Source organism: Papio anubis, chromosome 3 (genome assembly GCF_008728515.1).
Source record: "Papio anubis isolate 15944 chromosome 3, Panubis1.0, whole genome shotgun sequence".
Taxonomy (NCBI): Eukaryota; Metazoa; Chordata; class Mammalia; order Primates; family Cercopithecidae; genus Papio; species Papio anubis.
Genome location: NC_044978.1, coordinates 23,950,424 through 23,962,556, shown reverse-complemented (window position 1 = coordinate 23,962,556; position 12,133 = coordinate 23,950,424). Strand labels below are relative to the sequence as shown.

General features: G+C 38.5%; 1 pseudogene; it reads right to left on the bottom strand.

Moving 5' to 3' along the window:
• Positions 1-2,512: 2,512 nt before the first annotated feature.
• On the bottom strand, positions 2,513-6,356 carry LOC101016783 (annotated as a pseudogene).
• Positions 6,357-12,133: the final 5,777 nt, after the last annotated feature.

Genomic DNA, 12,133 nt, shown 5'->3' with positions numbered 1-12,133 from the left:
TCGGCTCACTGCAACCTCCACCTCCTGTGTTCAAGGGATTCTCCTGCCTCAGCCTCTTGAGTAGCTGGGACTACAGGTGCGCACCACCACGGCTGGCTAATTTTTTGTATTTTTAGTAGAGACGGGGTTTCACCGTGTTAGCCAGGATGGTCTCGATCTCCTGACTTGTATGATCTGCCAGCGTCAGCCTCCCAAAGAGCTGGGATTACAGGTGTGAGCCGCCGCGCCCAGCCTGTTTGCTCATTTAATCCTTACCACACTTTGTGAAGTAGATACCATTATTATCCTCATTCACATATGTGGAAGCTGAGGTGCAGGGGGGCTAAGAAACCTTCCTGAGTCCAGGGTCACAAGCTAATAAGTGATAACTCTGGGGTTTGAACCCAAGTGGTCTGACTGCAAGGTCTATTTTTTAATCCACATAATACACAGCTCCCTAAATGCTGTTTCTGAACCGAAGAGTAATGTGATCATCGTTAGGTTTGAGAAAGACAATGTTGATGGCTTTGCAAAAACTTAGAGGATGAATCAGTTGACTCCATTCGGCAGTTCTTTTTCCTTGTTTTATTGTGAAAAATTTCAAACACACAGAAGAGACAAAAGAACAATATGATGAATACCTGTATACTCAGAACCTAGATTCGATTGTTAACATTATGCCATATTTGTTTTATATACTTTTTTTTTTTTTTAACCTCCTGAGCCAGTTGAGAGTAAATTTCAGGCTTCACGACTTGTCACTGCTAAATACTCCAGTATGTGTATCTTAAACATAAGAACAGTTTAGAACTTTATGCTAACATCCAAGTGAGAGGTAATGAGTGCCTCAGCTAGGGCTGCAGCAATTCAAAGAAGGGGGTGAAGTGGGAGAAGTGTGGATTACTCATTTGTCAGCTACTTTCGGAAGATATTCTCTTAAGGTGATTTTTCGTATATTGTGATAAGGGCCTGGCACACTTTGCTTCGTACTGGTCAATGTGAACCCCAAGAAGGAGCCTAATTTATAATGGGCTTAAGCAAAATATGACTTGGGTGTAAAGTTAGTGTCAAAATGTAAGCACATACTCTATGTTCTTGTCTGATAAAACTTACACTGATATTGATGCTTCTTTTTATTAACAAGAATAATGTATAGTTTTCAGTTACTGGACACATATAATGTCTTGAGTATTGTTGTAGACATATTATACATATCAGTACCACTACTGATAATAATAATAAAGGGAGAATTGATTGTTAATTCTATTGCTTCAGAAATTTGGACCAGTCATCACTTTCTTTTAAATTTCGACACTTTTCGACCTGCTAGTGGAGAGAATTATCTTTTGTGTTTTCAGTTCAAATTAGACATCTCCTAAGTGTGAGCATATCCAGTGCCCATTACCACCCAGATGAATTAGCCTTGTTTGGAGAAATGGCTGATTCCAGATTTTGAGGAAGAAAAGTCTCGGTTTAACCTGAAATATTTTATTGACTAGGTAACTATGAAAATGCTCAAATAATGATAGAGCTATCAAAAAACCAAGGAGCTGACTGAAAAGGGCTCCTATTAACCTAATTAGGTATAATTTGAACTTCAAAAACAGTAGTAATTATACTGAAATATAACAAATATAAACATTTCTTGATTGCAAAGTGATATTAGGAAGAAAGAAAGAGAGGGAGGAAGATAAAGGAGAAAAGAAAAGGTTTTCTTTAAAGCAGAATGCCAGCTAATAAGTACAGAAAGAATTATAGAATTAGAAAATCTGTTTTGCAAACTTCCCGGTATAATAATTGATTTAGGTGAGAACTATCTCTGAATGCTAAAAACCATTCAGAGGTTTTTAGCAAGATTGTTGAAGGATGGGGTATTCACACAGTTTTGAAAAATCACACCATGTATTATTTATTAATTACGATGTGATAGAGTATGCCTTTGCAATGGAGAGATCTGGCAGTCACCATTGTCCCAAATCATCAAACTCCCCATTGCGACCATGGGTCAGGCTATTAGGTGCCTCTGGATGTGATGGAGTGGGAGGTACACAGCATAACCTAAGTGGAGTCCTTGCCAGAAATGTCTTGTCTAAATCCAATCATGAGGAAACTGTCAAATACATTCAGGAGATGGAACATTCTGTAGAACAATTGGCTTGGACTTGTCAAAGGATTTGGTGTCAGGAAGATCAGAGGGTCACAATGGAAGACTAAAGAAAGACAACATCCAAACGTGATGTGTGAACTTGGCTGGATGCTGAATTTTAAACAGCTGTAAGAGACACTTTGAGGACAAGTGGGGCAATTTGAGTATGGCTAAGATGTTTAATGATGTTATTGAATTCACTTTTTTTTTCCTTTTTAAGAAGTTGAATTTAACTTTCTGAAGTAATTACTTAGGAAGAAATGCAGAGGAGTTCCACAGAAAAAGGTGACAACCAGAATGATATTCCATCAGCCAGATTTTTAAAATTCCTCCACTCTGAAATTTCTTTTTTGTCAGCTAAAACTATTTTCCGGGTCCGTTTCCTTAGGTGAGCCTTGTTCACATTCGGCATCATACTCAATGCTGATATTTATTATTTTGGTTTCATTTTCCTTTTTGCATCTTTATGTTTCTTCCGACAATCCATAGGCAGGTTGTCTGTTCCGGTGTCCCAAGAGTTCCTGCTAATATTACTTCCCGCTCCTCTCTAGAATAAATCAGAACCTGCCTGAAGTCCTTCATTATTTTTAGAGAGAAAGAAAAATCTAGTGGTCTCTTTCTCAGGTAATGATGCTTCTCCAGGACTGGACTTTCTGTGATCTGTTCCTTGAGTAACATCTTCCTCTTCGGAACTGCTGTCTTGGAAACACGGGTCTTTCTCGTCTCCAGAACCCGTCTGTTTCACCTCTGTGAGTCTCTTCCTTTATGTCTTTAGTGTCTGAATCAAAAAAGGAGAATGTGAACCTGCTGGGCTGCTCAGCCCCACTGCTCAGAGCTGCAGGGTCCTGGATTTCCTCAGGTTTCTCTTTGCCACACTCCTCATTCCAGGGTATGTCCTCTTCCTTTTCACTGGTATATTTTGAAGTTCGAAATATTTCTTTCAGATCCATAGCAATGTTATGATACCTTTCTTTGGACACCTCAGATAGCTTTTCAGCTTCCTCCCTTTTCTTTTTTTGTTTTTCTTTACTTTCTTCTGGTTTATCGTGTCTTTTTCTTTCGTAAGTGGCACGGTCTTGCTTCGTTGGATCATAATGTATGCTGTCTTTAAATTTCTTAGCAGCTACTGATTCTTTGTAGAATTGCTTAAGTTGATTTGCAAAACACTTTGTACAACATTCAGGGCTTTCTTTTCTTCTTCAGCAGGCTCTCTTCTTCCTAGCAGTCTTCTTTTCATTTAACTCTTCCTGTTCCTCTTCACTGGCACTTTCTTGAAATCAAGAGTTCATGCAGAATCTGTCATCAGTGCCAAAGTGCGACTGTACATCCATGAGCTTCTGTTCAGCTCTGCCCTCAAACTGAGGTTTAATTTTGAGCCTGTTACTGTTATCTTCAGAATCAGATTCCTCATCATCACTGCTATCAGGCAGCTTCCTCGATGTTTCACCCATAGACTCTTTCACCCATTCCTCTCCTGGACATCTGTCCTCCTGAGTAGATATCTCCTCTGTTTCACATTCACTATCAGAACTGAAGATGATGTGCGTTAGCTTATCCTCTGCATGACCATCCACATTTGTCAGAGCATTGTGCAGCAGCTTCTTCTGCACTTCTTTTGCTTTTTGCCTCGTTTCCAAGGCTGCCAAGTGCTTCTCATCATCTTCAGCATGCTTATCCTTACCACTCAGATCAGACGAATTACTAATAGAAAGTGAGAAATCAGTTTTGATTTCCTCGGTGTCCTTGGATAAGACCTTTGGTGATTTCTCAAGAGACGTGAGGCTGCTTGAGTCAGACCTCTCTTCCTCTGAAGCTTCTGTCTTTGTGGCACTACGGCAGCTGTCTTTGTCAAAGCCTATGTTGTGAGTCTTTGCACTAAGACTTAAGGACTTCTTACTTTCTAATGGCAATAAACTAGAAATAGAATTCTTACTTCTCTTTTCAGAACTGCTAGTGGACACTGCCTTGCGATCCTGGCTCTCAAAAGTGGTCTTTTTTTTTTTTTTGAGACGGAGTCTTGCTCTGTCACCCAGGCTGGAGTGTGCAGTGGTGCTTCCTCAGTTCACTGCAAGCTCCGCCTCCCAGGTTCACGCCATTCTCCTGCCTCAGCCTCCTGAGTAGCTGGGACTACAGGCGCCCACCACCACGCCCAGCTAATTTTTTTGTATTTTTAGTAGAGACGGGGTTTCACTGTGTTAGCCAGGATAGTCTCGATCTCCTGACCTCGTGATCCCCCTGCCTTGGCCTCCCAAAGTGTTGGGATTACAGTGTTCTGTCTTTTTTGAGGCTGAATATAGTTTGGGCCATTCGCCTTCTTTGCATGTTGGCATGGAGGCAGTTCACCTGAAAAGCCATTAACATATGGGGACCCATCTTCCGTGGATATGATACTGGGATCCACATGTTTCATGGAATTCTGATCTTTATTAATATTGTTAGAGGCAACATTATCTTTCAGTGATTTATTTTTTATTGACTCCTTTTCATATAAATGGACTCCTCCCTTGAAAACCTGGAATTTTGGCTTTAAGTTGTTTTCCTTTGGTTTCTGTTTGCCACAGGTGCTCTCCTCTCCTTCTAACAGGGAAGCCACAATGTCCTCAGGACAAATACACTGTCTGCGTCTGTGGAGGCCAGTGGGAGTGTTGGGGCTCTTGAAGCCTCTGTTAAACTTGCATTGTGTCATGGTTTCTGGTGCATCACTCTCAGTATCTTCATTTGGAACTTTCTGATCAGTGCCAGCCAATTGTTCCAAATCAGGTAAAGTAAGATTCACACGAAGGCAGTTTTTTTTTTTTTATTTAAATCATGGCATTATACTCCTTGTCTCCTTCAGAGTCAGCTAATTCTGATGCAGAATCAGCATCTTCACCGCTACTGCACTGAGAGGGAGATTTGCGATTAAGAGGCTTTAATCCATGACTGAGGGCTGACTCTACATTGCTTTTTCTTTTTTGTACTTTAATACAGTGATCAGAAAGCTCACAGATTTCTCTATTTTTGAAGGAAGTTTTCTTGTCTGTAGATTTTTCCAATTGTGAAAATGCTGTACTGTTTTTGACCTTAGCAACATTTTTTTTCATCGCAATGATTTCATCTGTATCTCCTGAGTCATACTCACAATCGTTTCTAATAATATCATTACTGTCATGGTAAGAGACATTAGTTTTGATACCTAAACCTATTGAAGAATGCAATTTGTGAACTCCTGATTTGAAATCATCCCTTACAACTCCAAAGGGATCATTTTCAGATTCATTTATTGAGGGCTGTATGGTTCTCTATAAGTTTTCCTCTTTTGCAATCATCATTCTTAATTCATCTTCAGAATCAATATCATCATTAGAAATGCTATTTCTCTTCTTGGCAGTTTCCAAGCCAGAAGTCTTAAAAGGTAGATTTTTAAGTTTCTGGGTATCAGAAACAGGTACAGGAGGTGATTTAGAAGAAGTAATGCAATCACAAGTTCTTTTCTGTGCAGCCTGTTGCTGTGTTAAGGGTGGTATCTCTATGACCCACCTGGGCCTTGGACTCATGGTCAGAGACCCAGTGGAACTCTCATCCCTCTGCACTTTTATTGTCTTCTTGGGAGGGCTGTGGAAGTCGAGAAGTCTCCTCACCGTTTCTTACTCATAGGGTCATTCCCTCCTTCCAATTCCCAAGTCAAGCTGGATATAGGAACGGTGTTTGTGAAATCCTCCCCTATCTTCTTTAGGTTGTGGCAGGATTTTGAGGGATCATATTTTATAATTTTATATTTATGATAATTTTTAAGGTGAAGAACAAGTAACACTCTTCCGAATTTGCTCACAACCCAATTCTTATACTCTGGCACTTCTGTCCCTGGCACAGCTTTCATACGGAATTCCACTCCTATCTTTTCTAACAAGTTGGTGTTACCTGTTGTTGATTTTCCTTTCTTAGCTTTTGCTGCTTCTTTCTCTTGGGCCAATCTGTGCAAAAAGCTTTCTTTTGCTAGTTGAATTTGTAATGCTCCACCTTTCCATTTTGCTTTATTTAGAACAGACATACATTTTTTCAGGTCTGCTTCTGCTACACTGATGTTGATATATGCAAAGATTTTCTGTGGGTTTCCTTGGTCATCTTTCCGTGTAATCTCCACATCCGAAACCTCTGCAAATCTGCTGAACTGATTTTGTAGGTCTGTCTCAGAAATGTCCTGGCCAAGGCCACCCACATAAAGGTGCTTCATTTCTCTGTTCACTTTCATGAAGGCTGGGCATATACTTGGTGTGTTTTAGTGTGAAAAGTAATTTTCTCAGCCTTGTTTCTCCGAGAAGACCCAGAGACGTAAAGAGAGAGGCTTGGAAACTGCCTTGTGATTCTCATGCCCCAAACCCACTCCTCACCATGTCATCACCTACAGCCAGCACTGCTGCAGCCCCTGACTTCACTTTTTAAAAGGCCTGGTAGGCCGGGTGTGGTGGCTCATGCGTGTAATCCCAGCACTTTTGGAGGCCGAGGCGGGTGAATCATCTGAGGTCAGGAGTCTGAGAGCAGCCTGACCAACGTGGTGAAGCCCCGTTTCTACTAAAAATACAAAAATTAGCCAGGTGTGGTCGTGGGCGCCTGTAATCCCAGCTACTCAGGAGGCTAAGGCAGGAGAATGGCTTGAACCCAGGAGGCGGAGGTTGCAGTGAGCCGAGATTACACCACTGCACTCCAGCCTGAGCGATAAGAGTGAAACTCTGTCTCAAACAAACAAACAAACAAACAAACAAACAAATGCCTGGTAATGGTGTTAGGTTGTGTGAGAGAATGTCCTTGTTTGTGAGAGTTATGTGCTAAAATATTTAGGGATAAACTGTCATGTTGTTTCCAACGTACTTTAGGATGGCTTGACAGAAAGAGGTGTGTGTAGGTTCCCGTATTAGTCCTTTTGGGATGTTATTACAAAATACCATAGACTGGAGTGCTTATAAACAGCAGAAATCTATTTCTCACAGTTCAAGAGTCTGGGAAGTCCAAGATCAAGGCATCAGCAGATTTGGTGTCTGGTGAGAACCTACTTTCTGGTTCATAGATGCCACCTTTTCACTGTGTCCCTATGGGGTAAAAGAGATGAAGGGTCTTTTTCAGACCTCTTTTATAAGGGCGATAATTCCATTCATGTGGGTTCTACCTCCCCAAAGTTCTAACTACTAATATCATCATGCTGGGGGTTAGATATTTCAACATATGAATTTCAGGGGGACACAAACATTCCGACCATAGCGATACCTATATAGAGAGATGAAGCAGGAGCCACAAGATTATTAATAGTTGGTGTGTATAGGCAAGCGTATACCTATATTCACTAGACATTTCTTTAATTTTTGTGTAGATTTGAAATTTTTCAAAGTAAGAAAAATAGTATCTATGGGAATCAAGAGAAAATATTTTTCCCTCCACTTTTTATGCCTGTTGTCCTCTACACTTAGTAATTATTTCATGACATGAAAGCCCTGCTCTGATTTGTTAGTTTTGTCTGACGTATGGAGTTTAGTTCTGAGGACTTAGACTCACCCTATATCTCTGCAGGTGATCAGGATGTTGTAGAAACAGTGAATTTAGATTTCTTGGACACATTTTCTTTTGGGACTTTTCTTTGATTAATATGTGAAGTGACAGCAAGGGACCTTGTGAAGGTCTTGGTTCTTGTTATTCCCTGCAGCTGCAAGAGTGGGTTCCAGAAGGCCAGTGAAGAAATGTGGTAAATACATGGTACATTCCTTATGGTTCAGCAGAAGGCTTGAAAGATCTCTGGAACGATTTGGAAAGAAATACCTTGAGACTTTTTATATGCAAGTCTGTAAAAGCCATCATGTCAGTGCATTTTATAGCATTTTGTCTGCCTCCTTTCAGTGACAGATGTTGGAAGTCTTGGCATGGTAGTCATGCATTTTGAACTACCTGCATGGGGCATCTTGAGTTCCACATAAGAAAAGATGGTAGAGAGAAAAAAATTGGGGGTTGGGGCAGGGGCGAGGAGGATCATTTTCTTATAAATTTTATTTCTCCAAAGATAAGATAAAACTCAAATCATAACTTTGTAGTTATATACCTTTTGAAAAACTGATCAGTAAGTAACAATTTTATTAAACAATTGTTGAATAAAAGAGAAGGTGTGGTGCTATAAGATTCTTTGCTAAATGGAGTTTTTATATTAAAATTACAGATACAAATATTAGGTGATTTTTATTAATTGAATTCCTGATATGTGCTTCCTTTTAATATAATAACTTGACATTAGGAAACTTCTGTCCTTAAGAAACTCAAGAATACATTAGTGACTATCTTAATCATTTTAATGTTTCTATAAAGGGAGAATATCTGACTTTTATGTTTTTACTGAGTTTGAGAAGTATTTGGGGGATTCTAATTCTCATAAGGGTCTTTGACTTCCAGTTTTCCTTCTCTTAAGAGCAAGGACACAGCAGATTGAAGATTAATGATGGTCTGGAGGGAGCTGGGATATGCAGATTGTATTCAATGTCATTGAAGAAATGTGCTTTGAGTATCCACCATGTACCAGGCATGGTGCCAATGCAGATAAAAATGCAAGAAAGGCCATTTCACAGAATCTATTTGTTGACTGTCAATGACACAAGAACATGTGTTTGGAGGCGCTTGGCTATTTTTGCTGGGATGGTCTTCATGGATGGACATTACTATTCTCTTTCTGTTTTAAATCCATAGACAAGAAAGCCCTGACCAACCCCTTCTTGGACTATTCCAATTTTGTCTCACATAATTTATTGGGGAAAATGAGTTCCATATGTTTAGTAAAGTTGTTCCAGAACTACCTCCTTTCTGGCTCATGTTTAGTATTTTGGGATTTGGTGGCTGTGTTTATGGTCAACAAAAGCATGATCTTCATCACTTTTATGTTTTCTTTAAAACACACCTCTTCAACTATTCTGTCTTTCAGATGTAAAAATCTTTGCCTTCTTACTTCATCATCATTTTCTCTTTAAACTTATATGAGAGGGGTAGACAATCCTGAATACAATTAGGATTTACCCTAACCCTGTTTTTCATGGAAAAGAATATGTAAACTTCCATTAGGAAGTATGTGAAAGAAACTTTCCTTTAAATAAAAATGTGTAAGTCTTTAGAATTGCCCTTGCAAAGCTCTAAATCAATCAGCCAGGGCTAATACATCACTTGAGGAGATGGGCTAGTGGCATTCTCATGAACGATCACCTGTGATTACAGAGCTCCGGCTGGCCCAAGATTTTACTTTCCTGTGGGATTTGACACCACTGATCATTTTAGTTTCCTGCATCAGCCATGCACAGAAAGTCTTAATGGGGCAGTATGCAAAATGCATTCTCATTACATTTGTTCTCTTTTTGTTATCAATAACCCAAGGTCATTTTAATATTTTTAATCATTTCTGTCTGAAGAGTATGCTTTTAGAGACACATGGCTTATCTTTCATAAAATACGATTCAGAACAAGAAGTTAGGTTTTGAGATATTTAGACAAGGATGGACTTAGGCAATTGTGGAGGCTTTCACACTTTTTTGTCAGCAGGTTTCACATCCATTTTTCCTTCCCACTCCCTCTTTTGAAACCTTTATTTCAAGCCAACAATAGAGTTTTATGTATGAAGTTTAAAAATTATTTTTCCATTTAACATATTTTAATTTTTTGATGTTACTTTCTGTTTTTTTGCTATCGTTTAAGCAGTTTTATTCCATTCAATAAATGTGCCCTCATTTAATCCCGTGTGGTTGGACATTACTTTTCACTGTTCACTTCTGTAATAGCATTGAAATGAACATTCCTGTAGTGAAAACTTTCAAGATATTGATGATAATTTCCTTAGGTCAAATTCTTGGATATGAAATTATTATGTCAAAAATAGGCACATCATTAAGTCTTCTTATACAAGTTATGAAGCATTATGATGTGAGAATGTACATTTTCTCTCACCTTCTGCAAAATTAGATATTATAATAATCTGCTTGAATATGATGTATTGAAGTCTCATTGATTATATCCATATTTCTTTGATTATTGTAAGTTTGGAATTTTTAATAGATTTTTGGTTTCTAGTGTTTTGTCTTGAAAAATACCCAATACGGTGATAAATCAGGGCCTGACATGTCATACTTTATAAGTTTACTTGCTGGTGTCCAAGGAATAGCTTTTTTCAGTGCATAGAGTTATAAGAATGTAAAATGTTCAAATAAATGCTTTCTAGGAGCAGACTAATTCCTATCTCCCTCCCAGGGTGAGATTGATTGATATGCTGAAGTTAATATCAGTGTAAATGCATCTATTTAAACCCATGCCTTGATGTCTTTGGATTTTCTTTTTGCATTTGATGTCAAATGAATATATCCCTTAATTATTGATGAATAGTGGCTGAGGTGGCTAAAGTTAAGGTAGAAATCAATCATTTGATGTTCATTGGGCACCCTGGATAGTTGGATGTATATTAGACCTCTCCCAGCAGGCAACAACAGTGGACCATATCCAAGAGTCTAAAGCCATAAAGTGAATTCTTTTCAGCATTTCATAGATAAACCATGCAGTGTACTCAGTGTACTCAGAAAAACACGCGCTAATCTTTCTTTCCTTTGTCTCTCTCTGGTGTCACCTTATCTCCAGGTCTATCTTTCATTTCTACTCTTTTCCTCTTACCTTATCAATTTTTTTTCTCCTCAATCATATTTCCTTCCTCTACCATTGTATAATGTGTTTCGAAAAGAGTGGATTTTAAATGTTCTCATCACAAAGAAATGATAAATATGTGAGGTCATGTGGAGTGTGATCATTCTACAATGTATACATGTACCAAAACATCACATTGTACATCACATACAATTATTATTTGTCAATTAAAAATAAAAGGTAATAAAAATAAGTATTCATTAATCTTTCCTCCATATTTTGTTTTGTTTTGTTTTTTTCCTATCTTAATTTACGGGCAAGATGACACCAAATCACTTCTACAGGGAAGGGGTGTGATAAGAAAGAAGTCTCCTGCTGGCTTTGATTTTCTTTCTTTGTTTTTTTTTTTACTTTTTTTTTGTTATTATACTTTAAGTTCTAGGGTACATGTGCACAATGTGCAGATTTGTTACATATGTATACTTGTGCCATGTTGGTGTGCTGCACCCATCACCTCGTCAGCACCCATCAACTCATCATTTACATCAAGTATAACTCCCAATGCCACCCCTCTCCCCTCCCCCCTCCCCATGATAGGCCCCGGTGTGTGATGTTCCCCTTCCCGAGTCCAAGTGATCTCATTGTTCAGTTCCCACCTATGAGTGAGAACATGCGGTGTTTGGTTTTCTGTTCTTGTGATAGTTTGCTGAGAATGATGGTTTCCAGCTGCATCCATGTCCCTACAAAGGACACAAACTCATCCCTTTTTATGGCTGCATAGTATTCCATGGTGTATATGCTGGCTTTGATTTTCAAAGAGTAGAAGAGTTGCTGCATACCCTTGCCAACATTTGGTGTTGTTTTACCAATCTTGTGGGTGTGAAATGAGATATTTTTATTTTCAATTGTATTTATTTGATTATAAGTGAAGTCGAGTCATAGGAGTTGTTTACATAGTCTAGATATTTTATTAATCCTTTCTTAGTTACTATTATAGACTGCACGTTTGTGTTAAGGACAAATCTTGCTTAAATCTGAGAGCAAAGTAGATGATAAAGAGAAAAGCATATATGACAATAGCATGAAGTGTGTTCACATACTATATACATATATATATATATATATCCAGTGCATAGGTAAAGATTAAATAATTATAATAAACTGAACAACCATATGCCCATCATTCAGTCTAAGAAATAAAATAATTCTGGTAATTTGAAAATTATTAAATTGTCCTCCCCCTCAATTGCACTCAGAGGAATAATCTGTAAATGATTCCCATAGCTTTCTTCATATCATAATGAACATGTATGTGTGTATTCTCAAATACAGTGCTTGGTTATGCCAATTTTTGAATATGCCTCACTTCACCCAATGGACTCT